We start from the raw sequence: 21839 nt of genomic DNA on the forward strand, positions 1-21839 counted from the left end.
AACATGCAAAACTTTACTGTAATATCTCGGAAATTAAGTTATGATGGCATATCACCATATTTATGTACCAAACATGTTAACTTATAGTATTTTTTAACACTTATTCGTGTCTTCATGACTGGTGCTACATGTGGAGCAGGATATCCTTACCCTTCCGGAGCATCTGAGATCACCCCGGTTTTGTTTTTGGTGGGGCTCGTGTTGCTCAGTCCAGTTTTCTATGTTGTATTTTGTGTACTGTTGTTCGTCTCTTGGTCTTTTTCTTTTTCTGCCATGGCGCTGTCAGTTTATTTTCGAACTATGAGACTGAATGTCCCTTTGGTATCTTTCGCCTCTTTAAGCTTTTGAAAGACTCCCTCAGTCAAAGTTGACCTTAGATGAATTTAGCCATTACTTTTAGGTTCCATGTTTTTGTTCATAAAGCTCTTCAACTGTTTATGTTCTTGTACGTTCTTGGATTCCAAATTTATCGTTTTAAGCATTCCTGGTGAAGGTAAATCCAGAAAAGCGCTTCGGACACAATCTATTTAGTGTTATTTACATTTTTTTTAATGTTTAAATGTGAAAAGGCTAATCTTTAGGATGCCACTTTTCACAGTGAAAATTATTATATATTTTTGTTCGGTCATATATTTTGCATAGCAGATTTTAATGGATATTTCTAGATTTGACCCGCCAAAAAATCTTGGTAAAAGATTTTTTCAATCGAAATAATTTTTAGGTTAAAACCAATATCAAACTGACATGAGGATAGACTGTAGAGATCCACTCCCCCCAAAACAAATTAAAACAAAAATACAAGTCCATATTTGGACATTGATTGCTGTAATACTTTGAGGTACATTTTTCTATTTCATAAGTTAAAGAAAAAGATATGAAATTAGACAATACAAATGCCTCTCCTTAAAATAGGAAATATCAAATGTTCTTAGCTTACTTGTTTACATATAAGTGTGTGGTGATACATTACTATCGTAAAACATGATATTGAATTGTCCAAATCGTCAATTATCTTTAGCATGTGAAAAAATCTGTACGGTGTCACGATATATTGCAGAGTTGAATTACAGATAATGAGTTCACGAGCCATGTGACTAACCTCTTGACGCACGCGGAACTCATTACATCATCCCTGTCGGAACAGATACGTCTATTACGATTTTGTCGAAAACGATTAAATCAAACACATTTAATATGAAATGATAGATTAGAAGATAATTGATTGATAATAATGATAAAGTTATTATTATTTCATAATTCTAACAATTAGGCATGACATACTGTAAATCTAGAACTTATTGCGAAGTTTTTATTAATGTGAGTAATGCGACTGGGTTAATATCGCATTAATAAGAACTCGCCTTCTGATATGTGATACATCTTTACCTGATATTGGAATGATTAATCTCGAATTTTGGTTGGTCATGTCAAATTTGCAATAATAAATGCCCGCAATAACTTTTAGTAATATGTACATGTACATAGGTTTGTTGCTTAATAGTTCTTCCCGTTTGCTGGCAATGTCTAAATATGGTTTTAATTTGGGCCAATCTCACATAAAAACCGCTAAAGAATCCAATATTATAATGTATTATGCCAGACACGTTTTTCGTCCTCATTAGACTCATCAGTGGCGTAAGGTAGTTTTGTGAAAATGCAAACATATAATTTTTTTCACACTCTATACGGCAATATATTTTTTTTAATTGATAAAATCTAATGATGTACAATAACAAATATTAACTTTGTGTCAAAGATTTTCTACGGTTACGTGTGTTCACTTCTACGTTAATAATTAAGATGTTTAAAATAATAACCCTAAGATAACCTTATTTTAGCAGACACGGACGTCGATTTCTCTTTTTATCATATAACAACTAAATTCGCTGCTATTGAAATTAAAGAATAATAGAGATTATCCTTAATTTCATTATGCTCCAAAGAAACAATGCTTAATTGTTTCTTTCGCTGTCATGTCCGTATTGCAGCTAAGCTAGCTTATACCTTACATTAGATTTCGAGACAATACTTTAACTTAAGTGAAGCGCTTGGTATTCAACAATAACTGCTACCTATGTTTTTGAATCAACATATTCGGAAGTACTGTACATATAAAACTTTTGGAGTGTGTATAAACATTATGTCTTTCGTTGTCCCACAAACGATCGTTAAAGCCAAATAACTACATGAGTTTACCTTGTAAACGCATCTGGTCTCGCTCCATTTGTTGTTCATGCGATTCCCTCATTTTTGCTCCGTTCCTTGATTTCATTTTACGATATTTGCACAATGGTAAACTATTGTCGCCTTATTAGATTGCGTTAGCCGTATTTGGCACATTTTTTCAGAATGTTCGGTTGTTTTGTTTTAATTCAAGCGCTACTGATCAGTTTTTATGTAGATGAAACTCGTGTCTGGCGTGACTGGTATTTTTGGTGGTTTTATTTCTTTGTGATAAAAGTATTATTTACACGTATGTGCAAGAATGGTACCCTTTTCTATATGCGTTTTATAAGGCATTTTTTTCTAAAAGATGTAACTATTTAGGGGATAATGCAAAATATTTTCAGGAGGTTCATAGAGCATATTCATCAAATAAAAAAAAAAGATGTAAAGAGGTATATAATAATATACAATTGTTGTTTCGGATTTTTTTGGTCGTAGTGCGATATAGCAGATCTGTTGCTGTTTACGTGAAAAATCTTGAACTAAAATTCTAAAATTACTAAAAAGTAAAAAAAAAATTTAAAATGATGGAAAATAAGTATCTAAAGAAATAGAAACTTCATTAGAACGAAAGATTTGTATTATTTTCGCCCAATTGTTGATCTCTTATCAGTTTATTTAAAAACGAAATAAAGTCATTCCATGTTAAAATAAGACAATTGATGCAAAACATTAAGGTTGTTGATATTACAATTTCATTTATTAATTTCTACAATTTGAGTTCCCTTTCTTTTTATGCGCAACAGATTGGCGTTCAAAATTCTTAAACTTTTTGTATACACCTTCAGGTGATTAATAACAAATATAATAACAAGAAAAGAAAAATAATTTTCATATCATAATTCAAAATCAAGATTTTGTACTCTTTTCCGGATCCTCTAATAAGAAGAACGAAAATAACCTTTTTATATTAAAAAAAACTAATAAATAATCTAAAACTATATCAATCTAAAGGCCAAAAAGATTGGGAAATCGAATTTTCTGCTTCGAATCTGGTGAGAATTTAATCAATTTTTAAAAGTTTATACAACCTTTTTGTCCATCTGAAGATGATGAACCATTAATCTAACGAGAGACGAATTCAAATATATGAAAGAAAAGTTAACGTTCATATCGATACGTTTGTCCATTTTAAAGACCTTGTTATACTTTTAGAATTCAAAAAGTTTACCGCAATCGACACATAATGTTATAGCTTTCATTGACGCGTTAACAGACTAAGGAATATTGCTACTAGTGTCATTTGTAAGAATCAGGCAATTTAGAAAAATTTCAAAACATGACCGAAAAAAAAGTTACCCTCATCTTGAATTAGAAATGGTAGGACTTTCGTTTCTGCGTGTCTAGTAATTTGAGAAATATTTAGATAACTTTTGGAAAGAATGATAGCAAATTACAGAGCTAGCTCCCCTTGATTGTTAGTTTCTAGGCATTTCAACCAACTTATATTTTTAAATACCAGAACAGAGAAAGGAAAGGAATGTTATATTAGTGCACGTCGGATGTCTTTCTTACACTTTAATTGTAGATTCCTTATTACTCATGGAAAAACAATTTCATCGGAATTGAAAATAACCACGAATTAAAAATACTGGACGAAAAACAAATTTCTTGTTATTTGCTTAAAAGAAAATGGTGAAATTCCTAATTTTAATTCGCTCGAAATAGCTATGTGTCTTTGTCCACAAAAAATGATACTAACGAGAAAGTTTGAATCCATGTACCTCGCAATTCCTTTCTTCAAAAATATTCAATAACATTCTTCATTTTTGCTATATCAAGAAAAACACCGATAACCTTTCGTTAATGCAAATTGAATATGTCAATAATGATAATATGTAATGTTTCAAGTACAAAGATGATTTATTTGTTATCAATTGATACAGATATTTTGTCACAACTTCCCTTTTCATATGCATGTACTACAACGCAGTGAACTTTTAAAGTGGTATCAAGGTTCAGATCTGAAAATTGTGTCAGTAATTTATAAAGTTTAGGTACAACATTCTTCACACATTTTTCAATAAATTTTTTCATTACCCATAACATTAATAGAATAAGTTAGAATTAATATTTTATAACTATTTACAGTTTCATTAACTATAGAATTAAACTTTGTTAGACTGAAGTATTACATCCAGTCCTTTTGATAAATACAATGGTGGTGCTACGATTTTTATCTTTTGGAAAAGTCGTCGGGTATTCAAAACATTTCTAAAACCTAAGAAAAATCCCTATCAAATGTCACAAGATTGCCTTTTAAAGTAACACATAAAATGGTAAAGTAACTCCTGTGGCTACTTACCTTTAATTAAATACCAAATAATTTGTATTTCACTTTATGGTGCACAGATATTTCCTTTAGTTTGTTGGCTAATAATGAATCAATAAAGTTCAAATAAATGAAAAAGGAGTATTGAGCAAAATGCTTAAAAATATTCTGCAACAAAGTTTTGGTCAGAACTTTAAAATCCCAGTTCTTAATCCTGCTAACAATAGAATACACTGTACTTCGGGTTAACGTAAACATCTTTACTTTAGCTTTCTGATGAAGAGCAACAATACACATGAGGATGTTGTTCAGTCGTTTGTTTGATTTTTAGATACATACTCCTGCAATAAAACTGAAACTATCTTACTTAGATTTTAAAGTTTAAATTATAGGAGGTATATTTAACTAAACATGGCCACAAAGTATTTTTTGCAACACTTCCATTAATGGGTTCAAATAGATATGTAAGAAGATGTGGTATGAGTGCCAATGAGACAACTCTCCATCCAAGTCAAAATTTATAAAAGTAAACCATTATAGTCCCTGTTTAAAAGATATAGAGTTGAATAAAGAAGAACAAAAAAAAATATGACAACAAACATTGGGGGGGGGGGGGGGGGGGGGGGAGGGGGGGGGGGGGTAAGGGGGAGTACACCTTCTAATTTGTTTTTATTTTTTTTTGTAATATTAGTTTATGTTTATATGGAATCAATTATGCCATCAAATTCATCATTTCGTCCATTTTGTTCCTTATATGCATTTTTTAACTAGACCATGTGCACATAAACTCTTAAAATTGTGACTTTCAATTTTGACCCCTTTCCTCAAATTTTGCAAACAGTGTAGCTGTCTGAAATTTGACAAACCTAATTGTAGTTCTTTGGAATACACAAATAGTTGAAGATACAGAAAGATAAATGTAGACTTTATTTTACTTTATATTCAGTCAGAAGTTTTGTTGCTAATTTTTTTTTTAGTAGTATATATTATCTGGGAATTAGGATGATCAATATTAATTTGCTTTTTTGCAGTTTGCAAATAGTCCTTTTATCTTCATTTTTGTATTGTACATAGAATTAATTTTGGCAGTGAACCTCATTGATTTTGATGTTTATAGAGATGTCATAAGAACGATAGAAAAATAGGGATTAATCTGAAATGTCATGTTGAAGACAACAAAATAAAAAAGTACCAACCAAAAAATAGCAGGAGGAAAAAAGTCAGTATCCTGGATTAAACAAATATTCAACGGAAAATTAGTATCTATGCTAACTACAAGAAATCGAGGAGTCAGGGGCCAATAGCTAAAAACGACAAAGCGTCAGGAACTATATGTACATACAATGAGATATATCAGCTCATGACATCTATGTAATATACTAAAAAACCTGATTGGCGATATTAAACAAGATACTAAACCAATCTGAAACTACATCAATAGCCAGAAGTAAAAATGGAGGTATACCACTACTACAATTAAAAAAGAAAAAAAAATGCATAAAATGCATAAAATGACAGCGAGTGATATGAAGCGTAAAATAATATTTAACTGGTGTTTTCACAAAAATAAAGTTTGAATATGTGCCATATATAGCTGCTACCAAAGCAATGGGGCATCGCTACACCCAACACAGTATATTAAAAGAAATATCAAAAGAGGTACAAGTCATCATTTCTAATTTCTTTAAACATTTCTCCAATTGTATGGTACCATTCATGAAGAAAGGAAACGGGGAAAATAACTGCAATTCTTTAAAAAGAATTAACATCCCACACCCAGTATAACTAACATCTATTACATGTAAGTTACTAGACCTAATCATATGTTCACAATTCAAAGACCGAAACGTACTCAACAACAGAAAACACCATTACTGTCATACACAATTAGTCGACGTATGTGCATATAAAACGACTGTGAAACTTTCTTCCATCGATAACAGAAAATAGATAAAACCTGTTTACTTTATTTTGAAAAGGAATTTAAAAGGTATTTCATAAACCGCTTGAATGAAAACTCAATAGATATGGCGTACACACAAATATGTTGATCTGGAAGTACTCGTTCTTAATGCAGAGGGCACACTGCGTGGTGGTAAATTGTTGTAATTCAAGAACATCGGTGTTATAAGGCATTCCGCAAGGCACTGTCCTGGGACCTTTATAATTTCTTGTTCATATCAACGACATCTTAATTAATATAGATGAAAATATTTCTTCCGAAAAGATACTTTTCCCCAGTGGCTTCGTTTTCTTCAGAGAGATCAACACCATCACTGATTACAAAAATATATGGAAAGCCATAAATAGACTAGTACATTGGGAAACAGCATGGGGCATGAGATTCCAACCATTCAAATATGCATGATGACACCCAGTAGGAACAAAAATAGCATCAACAAGATCAAGTGTGATTATACCATGAAATAGGGGAACCCCAATGAAGTAATCTAAAATAAATAATACAGAACATTGGATAATTAAAGCGCAACTTGTTTTCCTGTCCCTATGAAGTAACATTACTATCGTACAAAGGATTTATACTCTATACAGCGCTGCTTTGGATCCACAGCGAATGTTTCATCAGGAAAAATAAGAAACCATTCAAAAGAGGGCCCTCTACATTCCGCCAAACTACATCGACTACGAATCTGGGTCAATGGCAGTCATACTGAAACAACTCCACTAACTGTTCATATCTCAAGGAAAGAAGTACTCGGAGTAGGCTTATACTTTTCATAAGTTACTGAACAATCAAGCTCGTATACAAACAGTGCGCTTGGTGCAAGAATCACCAAATCTATGCGCAAATATAATTTTCTTAGATTTCCATCACGAATAGATCCATTCAAATTCAACTATTGTGGACTGGAACTAATGACCACCTAACATTATCAACATTATAGAATCATTAATAGGCCAAGTCAGATCATTTGCAGAAATTATTTGGCGGGAAAATTTTGGATTTAATAATGTCGAATTACAGTACCATATCAAGTTCAAAAAATATTTTCGGACGAACCTCTGTCCTTTATGTTAAAATGAAGTAAGTATTTACATATGCGACAATGGTAGCCTTTTTAGGCATTTTCAGTATAAAAAAATCCGTTGATAAACTGTAAAATTCTGAATTTTCAACACCTTTGGGTGTGAATAAAACTGCAAAACACATATGATACAGCAGCGTTTTTGATTGAAAAATTGCATTTTTTAAGGGTACTCTATGGTACCGGGATTTTCGAAATAGTATGAATGAAGAACACCTCTTGCTTAATTATGCACAGAAAATTTTGCTCATTATATAGATTTTCCTCCAAATTTCTCGCTACTTCTTCACTAATATATAGTTGACATTCATTTCTCACTATTTCAATTTTCTTTTTTAATTAACAGGGCGGCGGAAAATGAACATACTTCTAGCTATTATCTTGGCTGTAAAAACTAGATGGCGGCAGTCATCTTAATTTACTTCCTTTTAACCCTAAATTCAGCCCATAAATTAAACTATAGGATGGTACGATTTTAATATCAGTATTTTCGATTCTTTAACCTTGATCTAGTAACTGCAAACATTTTTGATACAGAATTATCGTCTGAAATGCTAATTTCATATATCTGATTATTTTTGTCAATAGTTTTACATTCTTTCCAATACTTCTATTTTATTTTGACCTGAAGCACTATCACTTTCATAAAAGGATGAATAAATGGGCTATCATTGGTTTGTTATCGGTCATATGATTGAATTACGTAATGTTTTAAAAGTTATTTTTACTTATCTGAATGATATATACATGTCAAAAAGTTATCATGCTGTATTTTCATTTCATGTATATTTAATCATTATAAGGTAGTTTCTCCATTTACTGTCCTAGTTGATATACAACATTGTCCGTGTCCTAGTATACCAGTATACGTATTCATTAAATGGAAATACAACTTTTATTAATTTCTTCCGAAGAGCTTTTCTGGATTAACTTTCACCAGGAACGTTTAAACCCATACATTTGTAAGCCAATGATGTACGAGACATTAACACGTTAATATGACCAAAAGGGACCTAAATAAATAGCCAAATTCATTTAAGGTTAACTTTGAGAGAGGGAGTTGGAACCATAGTTTCCTGATAAATTCTTAATGTATCAAAGGAAAAATTAAGAACATTTTGTTAAAATTCATGTCAGTAGTGAATTCACTGACTACTTTGTTTACGATACCTTCGGAGACAAACAATCCACCAGCAGTGGTATCTACCCAGTGCTAGTAAATGAAAATAACTTTATAACTTTCGTGCGTCCGAAACACTTTCTTGATTTACCTTCACCAGGAACGCTCAAACCCAAACCTTTGCAAGCAAAGGAGGTATAAGAATTAAACAAGTGACGAGCTATATGACCAAAAAGGACGAATAAAAATAACCAAATTCTTCTAAGGTCAACTTTGACAGAAGGAGTTCAAACCTAAAAGGTCAAGTGAGCTTTTCTCATCACTTTGTATCTCCGTCCGTCGTCCGTCGTCGCCCGTCGTCGTTAACTTTTACAAAAATCTTCTCCTCTGAAACTACTAGGCCAAATTTAACCAAACTTGGCCACATTCATTATTTGGGTATCTAGTTTAAAAAATGTGTCCGATGACCCCGCTTTCCAACCAACATGGCAGCCGTGGCTAAAAATAGAACATAGGGGTAAAATGCAGTTTTTGGCTTATATCTCTGAAACTAAAGCATTTAGAGCAAATCTGACATCTGTAAAAATGTTCATCAGGTTAAGATCTATCTGCCCTGAAATTTTCAGACGAATTAAACAACCTGTTGTTGTGTTGCTGCCCCTGAATTAGTTATTTTAAGGAAATTTTGAAGTTTTTGGTTATTATCTTGAATATTATTATAGATAGAGATAAACTGTAAACAGCAATAATGTTCAGCAAAGTAAGATCTACAAATAAGTTAAAATTGTCAATTGACCCCTTAAGGAGTTATTGCCCTTTAAATAAATTTTTAACAATTTTTCGTGAATTTTTGTAATCTTTTACAAAAATCATCTCCTCTGAAACTACTGAGACAAATTTAACCAAACTTGGCCACACTTATCATTAGGGTATTTAGTTTAAAAAATGTGTCCGATGACCTCGCCTGCCAACCAACATGGCCAACATGGCTAAAATAGAACATAGGGGTAAAATGCAGTTTTTGGCTTATATCTCTGAAACTAAAGCAAAAGTATTATGGTTGCATTATTTCATGCATCAATTGTAAACAAAAATATCATGTGAGCGACACAGGTTCCTTGGAGCTTCTAGTTTTGTTTGTGTAATGTGTTTCATGCATCAATTGTAAACAAAAATATCAGGTGAGCGACACAGGTTCCTTGGAGAATAAATGAAAATGAGAGGAAAATCCAGGAAGTCTGGATTGGGAGGATATTTTTATTACTTAAAAGTCTACTTGTTTTACTTATGTTATTAGTTGTAGCCAGGGTTCCAGCAGAAGTACACTTTTTGCAATGATTTATTTTTCTAAAATATGTTTTTTTTCAAATTAACAAATTTTCTTTAAGATAATTTTTTAATGCTTAAACATTTACTTGCCTGCTTTGCATGTTTGTCCCTTACATATAATGTTTAGTTAACAATATTATGAACTTTAGTTTCGTAATAATCTCTTAATGTATCAATGGAATATTTAAGAAAGGTTAGCTAAAAATTAGCAGTGCCGGTCAAAAACTGTACTATTGTATGTTTTCAGGTCTATAGCTGTAGTCGAAATGAAACTTGAAAAAAGATAATGAAGCAACGGTGATGTAAAAAAATTACGTGTTGAAATAAAATCTTATAGTTAGATACAATAATTAAAAATTGTTCTTTATCTCTTTGATATATTACACGTCAAATGGATTCATGTTCCATAAACCAAACAGGAGACTTTATGTATCAATCGTATACTTTCAATATTCTTCAAATATCAGACAATAAAGTAGGATTTAGAAACTGACGGCAGATGGGCGGATGGAATGATACATTGACAATATTGTTAGAATAAACAGTACTATGTAAACATCAAAATTATTCCATATCTCACTATAAATTAAAAGAAAACAATTCAGTTGTTATTTTCCACTGCTCTACAATGGCTACATTAACGCCTGAAGGCATATTCAATGGAAAATCGTCACTATATCATTCGAAATTAGCTTGGAATTTACCTATTTCGGATACATTAGGTACTAGAATACGCTAAGAATGTATAAAACCGAAATACTTGAAGACCTATAGGACCAAAAGGTACATAAAAATAGCCAAATTAATCTATGATCAACTTTTCTTGAAGGAGTTCAAACCTTATTTTCTTAATAATTTCTTAATCAATCAACAGGGAATTTAAGAAAAGTTTGCAAAAAATTCTGTCAGTGCCGAAGCACTGACTACTGAGTTGATGATACCCTGAGGGACTAACAGTAACACATTCAATGTAAGTGTATCTCTGTTAACTTTCCAATGCCTAAGGAACCAAATTATTCGCTTGTATTCTTTGAGGACTTTTTTTAATGAAACTGTTCTGTGGGGAAAAAAATCTGACTATAGAAATGAACGCGTGTTTTGTTAAAAAAAAACAAGTGTTGGTTATTTCATTTAGTGTTCGAAATACCTGAAAAATATATTTTATGCGTTTTTATTAGATGCTGGATTAAAAAGTAATAGTAAAACACACAAGTCTGATGAAATTTTACATCCCAGAAATTAAAAAAACATTCTGAGTAAAGAAATGCTGGTGTTGAATACCCACGTTTTCATCTGTTTCAAAATTACTTCAAACACATGTCAAATACACTTCTTGTCAAAATTTACGAAAACTCTGTGCTTCTTATACATTTTCCTATATATTTTTGTAATATAAAATCAATTTATTTTTATACTTTTCATATGAAAAATCTAGAGACTTTTGAGTGTAAAAATCTCAACTTTTAAAAACCTTTGAAGTTTTATTCATATACATCGTGTATCAAATTGTTGTTTTTCGCATTTCAACAGCAAACATCATGAAAAAAGTAAAATCACAAAAATACTGAACTCCGAGGAAAATTCAAAAAGGAAAGTCCCTAATCAAATGGCAAAATCAAGTGCTCAAACACATCAAACGAATGGATAACAACTGTCATATTCCTGACTTGGTACAGGCATTTTCTTATGTAGAAAATGGTGGATTGAACCTGGTTTTATAGCTACCTAATATCTCACTTGTATGACAGTCGCATCAAATTCCATTATATTGACAACGATGCGTGAACAAAACAAACAGACACAAATGGTAAAAATGTCAAAATTAGGGGTACAGTAGTCAAAATTGTGTAATCATCTTAATCACTATAAAAACAAACAAATGTAACGAAGAAGCACAAAAAGGCATACATCATATTTAACATCCTCATTTTGCTTTTTTTTATACGATTTTATTTATCTTTGTAAAATTCACCCATAAAGGATGGAAGGTTTTAAGTACTGGCGTAAAATCGCGCGTTTGAAATTCGCACAGGTAGACATAAAATAATTTTGTCGTTCAAAGTATGACGGTATACATAAGTACAGAGTCACGTAAAATGGATATCACAAAAAATAAACTTAACAGTAAAAGTAATATTAATAAATAAAATAATTTTGTCGTTCAAAGTATGACGGGATACATAAGTACAGAGTCACGTCAAATGGATATATCAAAAAAACAGACTTGATGTGGTTCATAAGTGTTTCTCGTTTCTCGTTTTTTATATAGACCAGACCGCTGGTTTTCCCGTTTGAATGGTTTTACACTAGTAATTTTTGGGGCCCTTTATAGCTTGCCGTTCGGTGTGAGCCAAGACTCCGTGTCGAAGACCGCACTTTGACCTATAATGGTTTACTTTTATAAATTTTGACTTGGATGGAGAGTTGTCCCATTGGCACACACACCACATCTTCTTATATCTATTAACAGTAAAAGTAGTATTAATAAAGACAAATAAAAGAATACTATAACACGTTATTAAGATGATACACAACGTCAGCACACAGAATCTATACTTCAAGACCATCGTGTATTATTTGTGAAATTGATACGGAATATTTATCAACAAGGTCTTGGTACCTTCCGATGAACTTTGTTAGAAAAGGACGAGACGTTCTTTGACATAACCCTGGTTCATCAACTTTCTGCTCAGACACTGGTGACATTTTACAAAGTCTGAGTAGGAGCTGCAAGCTCTTGAATACCGAATAAGTTGGGAAATGTATATCCCATATACAGGTGAAGTTGGTATATTGCTACTAAGGTGGGGGAAATTGATAATTTCAAAATTAAAATCGTCATTTTTCCCTTGGCAAAAAAAAACTTTTTATGGTACTAGATGTTTTTAATATATAAATATATAATCTATGTTGTAAACAATGTCAGTAACCATCATTTAAGGACAGGAAATATCAAACTACATATGAGAAATATACAGTAAATTCAGAAATAAAATTTATTATTGACAACTGGAAACAGCTAGTCGCTTCAATGTTATGCCCCACCAAGGGGCATTATGATTTTCGGTCTGTGCGTCCGTTCGTTCGTCCGTGCGTCCCGCTTCAGGTTAAAGTTTTTGGTCAAGGTATTTTTTGATGATGTTGAAGTCCAATCAACTTGAAACCTAGTACACATGTTTCCTATGATATGATCTTTCTAATTCAAATGTCAAATTAGAGTTTTTTAATATTCAACACGTATCCTGTTTTGTATTTTTTTAATCAATAGAAATCATAATAAACATGTAGCAGTTTTGTACATGTTGTATTTGAAGATAAGCAGGTGTCGTTTGGTAATAGTTGCAAATTGGATGTACTGGTCACCAGTAAGGGAGCCAGTAAACTGATTCCTGCAAATCTTCAAATACAAAATTGTTATCTCCATTCTAGGGCAACTGAAAAAAAACCCGCTAACTCATACATTTAAAATTTATCCCACAATTTCTGCGCTTGAGTCTACAAGTTCAAACCGTTAATTATACAATTGATGCCCTGAAATGTTTGGCATATCCAATGATAAACTGTTCACAGAGACATATTTTGCTTGTTTGTAATTTTGATAGTATAATTCAAATGTTGAAATCCAAATGGAAACACCATACGTGTAAACTATGCAAAACTTTCAAGGTCAATGAACCATGACAGATAGTGCAGTGGGAAATAATCTCCACTCAAATGGGATATTCCAATACTCATACAACTGCATACCAAATATCACTGACTTTTGAACAGCGGTATACTGCTGTTGCCTTTATTTATCATAAGTGGTTCGTCTTAACTGACCTAATCACAATCTCTTACATAAATAGTTCGCAAAGTTTCAGTCAATGAACCCTGACTGAGGGGGCAGGTTCATATAATCTCCATGGAAATGAGATATTCTAATCAATTAAATCGATGTTTTTTTTTAATAATAGAAAAAACAAAGGATATTGGGTATCCATCATTGTACAAGCAAGGCAAACAAAAAGCAAAGGAATCGCGCTTTTATTGGTGTTCTTCATCTCAAATTCACAGTGAGAAAAGCCTTCAACACGGAGCAAAAACAAAAACAAAAATAAAACCTCTCACCTCAGTGCAAGTTTAAGACGGTCCATAGCACCGGTTTGGGCGGAATTCTTTGCAAAATGATTCGGATAGACTTTGTAAGATATAACACCACCAATAGGGCCCGTTCAAAAAAGAACATACTGGAAAGTAGGACATACATGTATCTAATAAAATAAAATAGTTCCTACACATAGGTGTAAATATCAAACTATGCAGATTATATTTCAGTAATTAAAGTATCAAATGAAAGATAAAAGACTGGTGACCCTTGTTGAACAAATATTGACTGATAATTTTGAATAATTCAAAAATGTATGAATTAGTTCTAAAATTGAGGGCATATATTGCCTGTTTATCAGATACCCGGTAATTAAGAACACTGTATCAAGACAAAATCTTAAAGATTAAATTGAATGTGTCTTCATAAAACCGTACATTTTTTGTACCAATAAGTAAAAGATATGAATAAAATGATAGTGTGGGATATACTTCAATCAGGCAACAAATTTCAACAACACAAAAAGTCATCTAAACATGCTAAAGGTAAATATATGGTCTTAAATAAAAGATATAAAGAACTTTGCACAGGCTAAACAAGTTTTGAATAAAATAAACCAGTAAAATATTTAAATGCGTAATGATTGGTATAAGCCAGGACCATCAGATTAACAACCTTATTTAAAAGTATTATTCTCTAACAAACAATTCCTTTATGAAGCAATTTTCTATAGTTTTTCAATTGAATTTTCGAAGCAACCCCATTATTCCGACACCCCCTTGGTCTAACACCTCAATAATCTGATACCCAATTAGTCCGTCACCCCATTGTTCCGACGCCCAAATAGTCTGAATCTCCAATAGTCCGTCCAATAGTCCGACACGGAATAATATAACAATACTTATATATTTTATATTATAAAGCCGGATGACGCGTTCATTTAATATCATGAAAATTTAAGTTTTAATCAATGCAAATTTTCTAACTGCACTTATATTTATCACAGTTATATATAAAATAAATTACATGAATATGGAGTTGATCTCCTTATGGGACGCATCTTGTCAAATATTTTTTCTAAACTTACAAAGATGTACTTTTATGCCTGATATTTCTAGAAAAAAACCAAACGATAACTCTAGTAACATATAAAAATAGAAAAAGAAATAATTATGGAAAGACAAAAAAAAAACAATTGTCACTTTTCAGCAAAAAATCGTCTAAAATTCAGGTAAAAAGGCACAAGGCGATGGCTAGACCTCCATGATCCCTCAATTTTCATAATAATTTGCAGATAGTTAGTTAATATAAAGATACAAATGACCCCAAAAGGAATTTGGGTAATCTTCTTGTCTTCTATGTTTACGGAGGGTTCAAAGTGCCAGTTTGATATTGAAAATATATAGTGAAACCTACCGGAGACCGCTTAAAAGACGATGAGACCCCACTGGTCTCTCAATGTCCATTAAATTAAACGATCTTTTAGACTATGTATATATACAGATCGTATCAAAAGAGTTTCCCAAAATAATGTCATCATCGATATCTACGTAGGACTTAAATTGTCTCTTTTCAGCAAAAAATCGTCTAAAATTCAGGTAAAAGGACACAAGGCGATGGCTAGACCTCTCTGATCCCTCAATCTTCATAATATCATGCAGATAGTTTGTTAATATGAAGATACAAATGACCCCAAAAGGAATTTTGGTAATCGTTTTGTCTTCTATGTTAACGAAGGGCTCAAAGTGCCAGTTTGATATTCTGGGAAATCCCTTTGAATGGATCTGCATATATACGTAGTCTACAAGATTATTAAATGTTATGGACATTGAAAGACCAGGGGGTTCTCACTGTTTTTTCAGCCGTCTCTGGTAGGTTTTCACTATATATTGTGAATATCAAACTGGCACTTTGAGCCCTCAGTAAACATAGAAGACGAAAAGTTTACCTAAATTCCTTTTGATGTCATTTGTATCTATATATTAACTAACTATATGCATAATATTATGAAGATTGAGAGATCAGAAAGATCTAGCCAACCCCCTGTGCCCTTTTACCTGAATTTATGAAAATTTTTAATTGAAAAGTGACACTTTAAGCCCTCCGTTCATATCAAAGATGACATTTTTCTGGGAAATCCTTTTGATTGGATCTGCATATATACGTAGTTAACAAGCTTATTAAATGTGATGGACATTGAAAGACCAGGGGGTCCCATTGTTTTTTCAGCGGTCACCTGTAGGTTTTCACTATATTTTTTGAATATCAAACTGGCACTTTGAGCCCTCCGTAAACATAGAAGACGAAGATTGAGAGATCAGGAAGATCTAGCCAACTCCCTTAGCCGTCTTTCCTGTTTGTATTTGTTTCTTGAAATATCATCTTTTATAATGTACATCTTTGATTATATCCTATTGATAAAAATCTATATTTCATAAAGAGAAATATTTGATTTACATAAGGGTTTATTTGAGAATTTACGATAACTTGAATTGGTCACAAAAAGATTTCCCACATCTCTTTTTACACCTTTTAACTATCACTGTCATGCTTTTAATGTTATTGAATGTTTTTATTGTATTTAACTAAGAAAATTTGAATATCGAACCGACTGCTAGCAGCCGGTTGGATATTGAATATCGAATAACGAATATTCTAATATGACGTGCTTATTTTGCTTGGTAAACAACACCGTGATAAAATTCTCGATATATCTGTAAATAGCACAGACTCAGAGATGTTCATAATAACGGCTGTTACAATATACCTCCCATGTAAATCCACATGTATCGTAAGCTATGGGCAAACGCTATGCCGATTTCGCTGTGTTAAAAATTGCAATTGAAATAAAACTACAGAACCTTTATTCTTATTCTAAGGCATAACAAAAAGAATTAATGCATTAGAGCTCGGAAAAATGTACAAAATCAAAATAAAATAAAATTCCGGCGCATTAAAGTCATTTCAAAACATAACGTCATACGAATGAAAACGCCAAAGCTGGAGGTTTTTCCGTTGCGTTAACCCTCCAAATTCGGATAATATTGCATTAAAATGGAGTTTTGAGGTAGGTGTTGTTTTATGTTCTATTCTGTTGCATTATTCACACATTTACTGATTTCAGCAGGTCAACATGGCGACTCCTTAGTTACAAAAAGTCAACTGTTGATTTGACGGTAGCTTACGAGGGAAAAATGTAAATTAAAAATGGCAAACGTTGGGGCTGAGAATTAAAAGAATTAAACACAATTTTTTCTAGCGGTTATTTAAGAAATAATTCATGCAAGCTATAGATTTATTAGAAATTTAAGCTTTATCTATTAGGGGGTAAAATAAAACAGCCACACACACGGCACACCCACCCTCGCTTCAGTTTTTAATGACCGTATGTGTCCTATTAGAATCGAAATAATTCATGGAAGCCATAGATTTTCTCTTAAACAAACCGGCCGCTAACTTCACATACATCTTCAAATAACCTCACATTTTCGTAGATATGAACAAAGAGGTGTGGGATATATGTCAATAATACAGCAAACTTCAACGGCACAAAAAACCAAATGACATCTAGAAGTCAAAATATGGTCTTTATCAAATGATAGTTGTCTTTATAATATATAGATTAAAGCGAAAGTAGTTACAGATGTTCAAATCTCGTTATTTGATTAGGAAGAGACAAATCAAGGTAACAAACAGACAATGAGGGAAATGCATGAACTCCAAAAGGAGAGAGACCAGATGCCTCAGCAGAGTAACCATCACCTGCTATGCATGGTAATAAATTGCTCAAAGATTCAAAACGTTGTGAATAAATCAAAGAGAGTAACACATTGAGTGGTAAATGGTTTGTTCAAAACTGGAATATTTGTAACCAGAAAAAAATGAATCAACAGTCTCAATAAGATTGTTTTCATATTCATATTGTGACGCAAAAAATTAGTTAAGCTTGATCAAGTCATTTCAAGGAACTTAGATGTTCAAGCATTTGATATATTATAGTAATATAGTACCAATGCCATTTATAATACAAAGCCAATCTGTAGACTCTTGCCTTTAACATTTTTTGTTGAGCGGCGATATTCCTGCATTAAGGATTTGACTACACTACACATGCCCTCAGAATCAGGATAATCTTTTGTGGATTAAAATTATCTGAAAAACATCAAATTTCTTAATTCTAAACTAAAAATTAAACTAAGAAAAGATATAATTGACATATACAAAAATAAAAGAAGAATGTGTCTGGGGACACGAATGTCTCCGCTAAATGCTTGCTTTTCAATCGAAACTGGGACGGACGGAAAGACGGAAGGACGGAAAGACAGAAAGATGGACAGTCAAGGGTAACACTTAATGCCCACTTCGCCTTGCGGCAGGGGCATTAAACATCTAATGAAAAATAAACAAGTACACTTGTATTTCTTTGACGCAGATTTCATTGATTTTGTCTTCAAAGTTGTTTTCTTTGTAAACGAAGATTCTAGAAAGCAGATACTTTTGTTTAAACATTGTTTGAATGAAGAATCAATTTCCAAATGGCCTGGGAAATAGACTTCAATGCATAAGATTGAAATCTTCCAAATCATATAAAATATTCAAAGGACTCAGGCTAAAATAAGAAATGTAAAAACTGCCAATCTGTCATACAATTTATATAAAATTACCTTCATATCTAAGGGTTGTTTTGTAGTTTTTTTTTGTAATTGGGTATGATTTTGTTTACATTTGCTTTTAGGAGAAAATCATTTATTTTTTCATTATTTGTTTTGTTATGTTTTAGTTTTCCTTAGGTTTAAGCTTTTAACTTGCTTTTTCATGCTTTCCTATGACTTTGATTTCTTATGTACATGTATGTTTATGCTTTTGTTGTTGATGTGAGGTTGGTTTTTGTCTTTATATATCTTGCAAGAAATGGATATTGCAATTTAAGTTTTCTAAGCCTATTTTTCTACTTTAAAATTTTTCTGCAAAATGATTTGTCCTCAGATGTATCAATAATCTGCACATGCACAATTATTGATGATTACTTTTGTAAACATTGTAGTTTTGTGTAGATTTCTTGCATATTTTCTGGTTCAGTTCATGGTCTATAGTTACCTGCAAACTCACAGTCTAAAAAAATGTTTCAGTTCTACATATTTACCATTTTCATGTAAAAGGATGTATGATCTAATGAATATCTCATTCAACAAGGCTACTGGCCTTTGACCTATGTTTTAAATTTGTAATTCAAACAAAACATAAGCTTTAATCCTGATGTATAATATTCTATCATACAATATTACTAGGGACTTCATCCAATCATAAAAAGTTATTCTCTTGTGTAAAATCATAAATTCAACAGTTAAAATAAGGAAATGAGATATGCTTGAGACAAATATCTACCAAAGACCAAACGACGCAGATGTAAGCAACTAAAGGTCACCGTACGGCCTTCAACAATAAGCAAAACCCATAACGTAAGCTATAGCAGTTCCAACCTGACAAAATGTGAAACAACTTAAATGAGAAAACCAACAGCCTGGCCTGATCAGCTTTTTTTTTCAAATAATGCATGCCTTGTCTACTTCTTAATTGTTGATATATTTTTACAATTTGATCCTTATTTAAGTTGAAACAAGCAAATTCATTTTTTACCTGGTTCATGTAGTGTAAGAACAAATTGTGGATAAGTAGAAGAATCAAATAGGTTATTCCTTGAACCTCCAGCACTTTTACCAGCAAGCCAGTCTCCCTTCACTACTTCTGCATGACCTGCAATAGAGACTTTATCATGAATAAAAAGAGATACCTGTATGTATTGACTTGTTACTGAAATTTTTAAACTACTTATCAGGAAAAATGTTTACGATGGTGATAAATTACGTGTTATAGATGAAAAAGCGTAGGTTCTTGAAAAAGAAACCATGAGCCCGGATGGCGAATGGTTTGTTTTTCATCAATCAACGCTTATCCATTGTATCTCTAACTTAAACTAATGCGTTGATGTTTTTTTTTGAAAATTAAAGCCTTTTCTTAATAAGAAGGTATTGTTAGTGAGTTTAAATAACCATGTTATCATGTTCAACGATGCATTAATAAATCTAAGTTCACAATTAATTGGTTATAGAAATACAAATATAACATAACACGTCTCTCTTTGTATTATCAGGCATCTGAATATCATCCGTAATTTACAAAATTAGACATATTCGAACCTATTTCTAAGTATATATAATAAGTAATAATTATGCTTCTTGCTAAAAATTTCAGTAGCATACTGTATGCTACTGAAATTTTTAGCAAGAAGCATAATTCTAGGCACATCACGATTTACTCGCATAGAGATTTGCGAAAGAAAAAAAACATTTGTAAAGATGTGTAGTAAAACAGATAAAAGCATACTATATTTATAAAACAAAAATGAACAAATTGAATGTAATCATTTTCTTTTCAAATAATCATGTGAAATAGCCTATGATAATCCACAAATAAACAGGAAACCCCTCTATAATTATAAAAATATCTACAATAACATACAAAATAAGAAAAACGGAAAAACTAAAGAATAGGGACAACAAAGAGAATACCGGGATTCCAACCTAAACCGACAAGTTTCTACCTTTAACTTAACTCATTGATCTTAACCATGATAACCTGCCGGCAACCAACTTATACTATAATATTGTCTATTATGTATACATAAAGGTACAAGCCCTAAGTGTCCGTTGTATCGATATGTATCATATGTTCGTTTATATATATAAAATAGACATTTAAATTGCAACCCATTGGTAACCGAGAGGTTTTGTCGATGTGTTGATATCAGTCACACATTAAAAGTGGTTAGACACTGGAAATTTATTTCTAGAATATTTCTAAGTTTTATTGTGTGTTCGACATTCCCGCCAAAATGTTACAGAACAAAAGAAAGCATGCAGAACAAAGAAACTCAAGGTAAGATGATCTGGTAGGGGTGATCCGACTCAGATCACCCCTGTTAAAACAAAGGAGTTGGGATGTAAAGAAAAAGAATCCACGGTAAATGAATAAGCTGACGTCACGACAATGGTTTAATTACATTGAATGTACTTGACCAAATAATTACCATGGGCAATAACTAAATCAATAGTGGGAGTATTTATCAAAATCTCAGATAAATAGAGTTTCAATTATCTGAAACTGTTTCTTTATAGCTAAAAGTATTCTTTGGTACGATACAAATATTGTATAAACAAATTATTTTTCCTGTGAGTGGATTTTAATTATCCATAATTAAGGCATCATATGCCTTTGGATTGAAAATTAGTCAAAGGCATCTTTGGGAGAAGGAGTGTTTATATGTAGAATGGAATACATGTATTCAATAATGACTCATATAATAATAAATAAGAAGCTTTAGTATGAGTGCCAACTCTCCATCCAAGTCACAATGTATAAAAAGTTCACAATTATAGGTACTAACATGATTTAACAAACTTTTCTAAAATTGTCCGTTTTTAAATTTTGAAATTATTAAGAAACTAAGGTTTCAACTCCCTCAGGCAAAGTTGACTTTAAATGAATTTGGCTATTAATTTTAGGTATTTTTGTCATATAGCTCTTCAACGGTTTCGGTACTTATACATCCACGGATTTCAAATGGTTGGCTTTGAGCGTTCCTGATGAAGGTAAATCCAGAAAAGCGCTTCGGACGCATGAAATTATTAAACGTGTTGTTTTCAATTTTTTTCAAAGTACGGCCTTCAACACGGAGCCTTGGCTCACACCGAACAGCAA

The sequence above is a fragment of the Mytilus californianus genome, unplaced genomic scaffold, assembly GCF_021869535.1.
Source record: "Mytilus californianus isolate M0D057914Y unplaced genomic scaffold, xbMytCali1.0.p SCAF_8, whole genome shotgun sequence".
NCBI classification, from domain to species: Eukaryota; Metazoa; Mollusca; class Bivalvia; order Mytilida; family Mytilidae; genus Mytilus; species Mytilus californianus.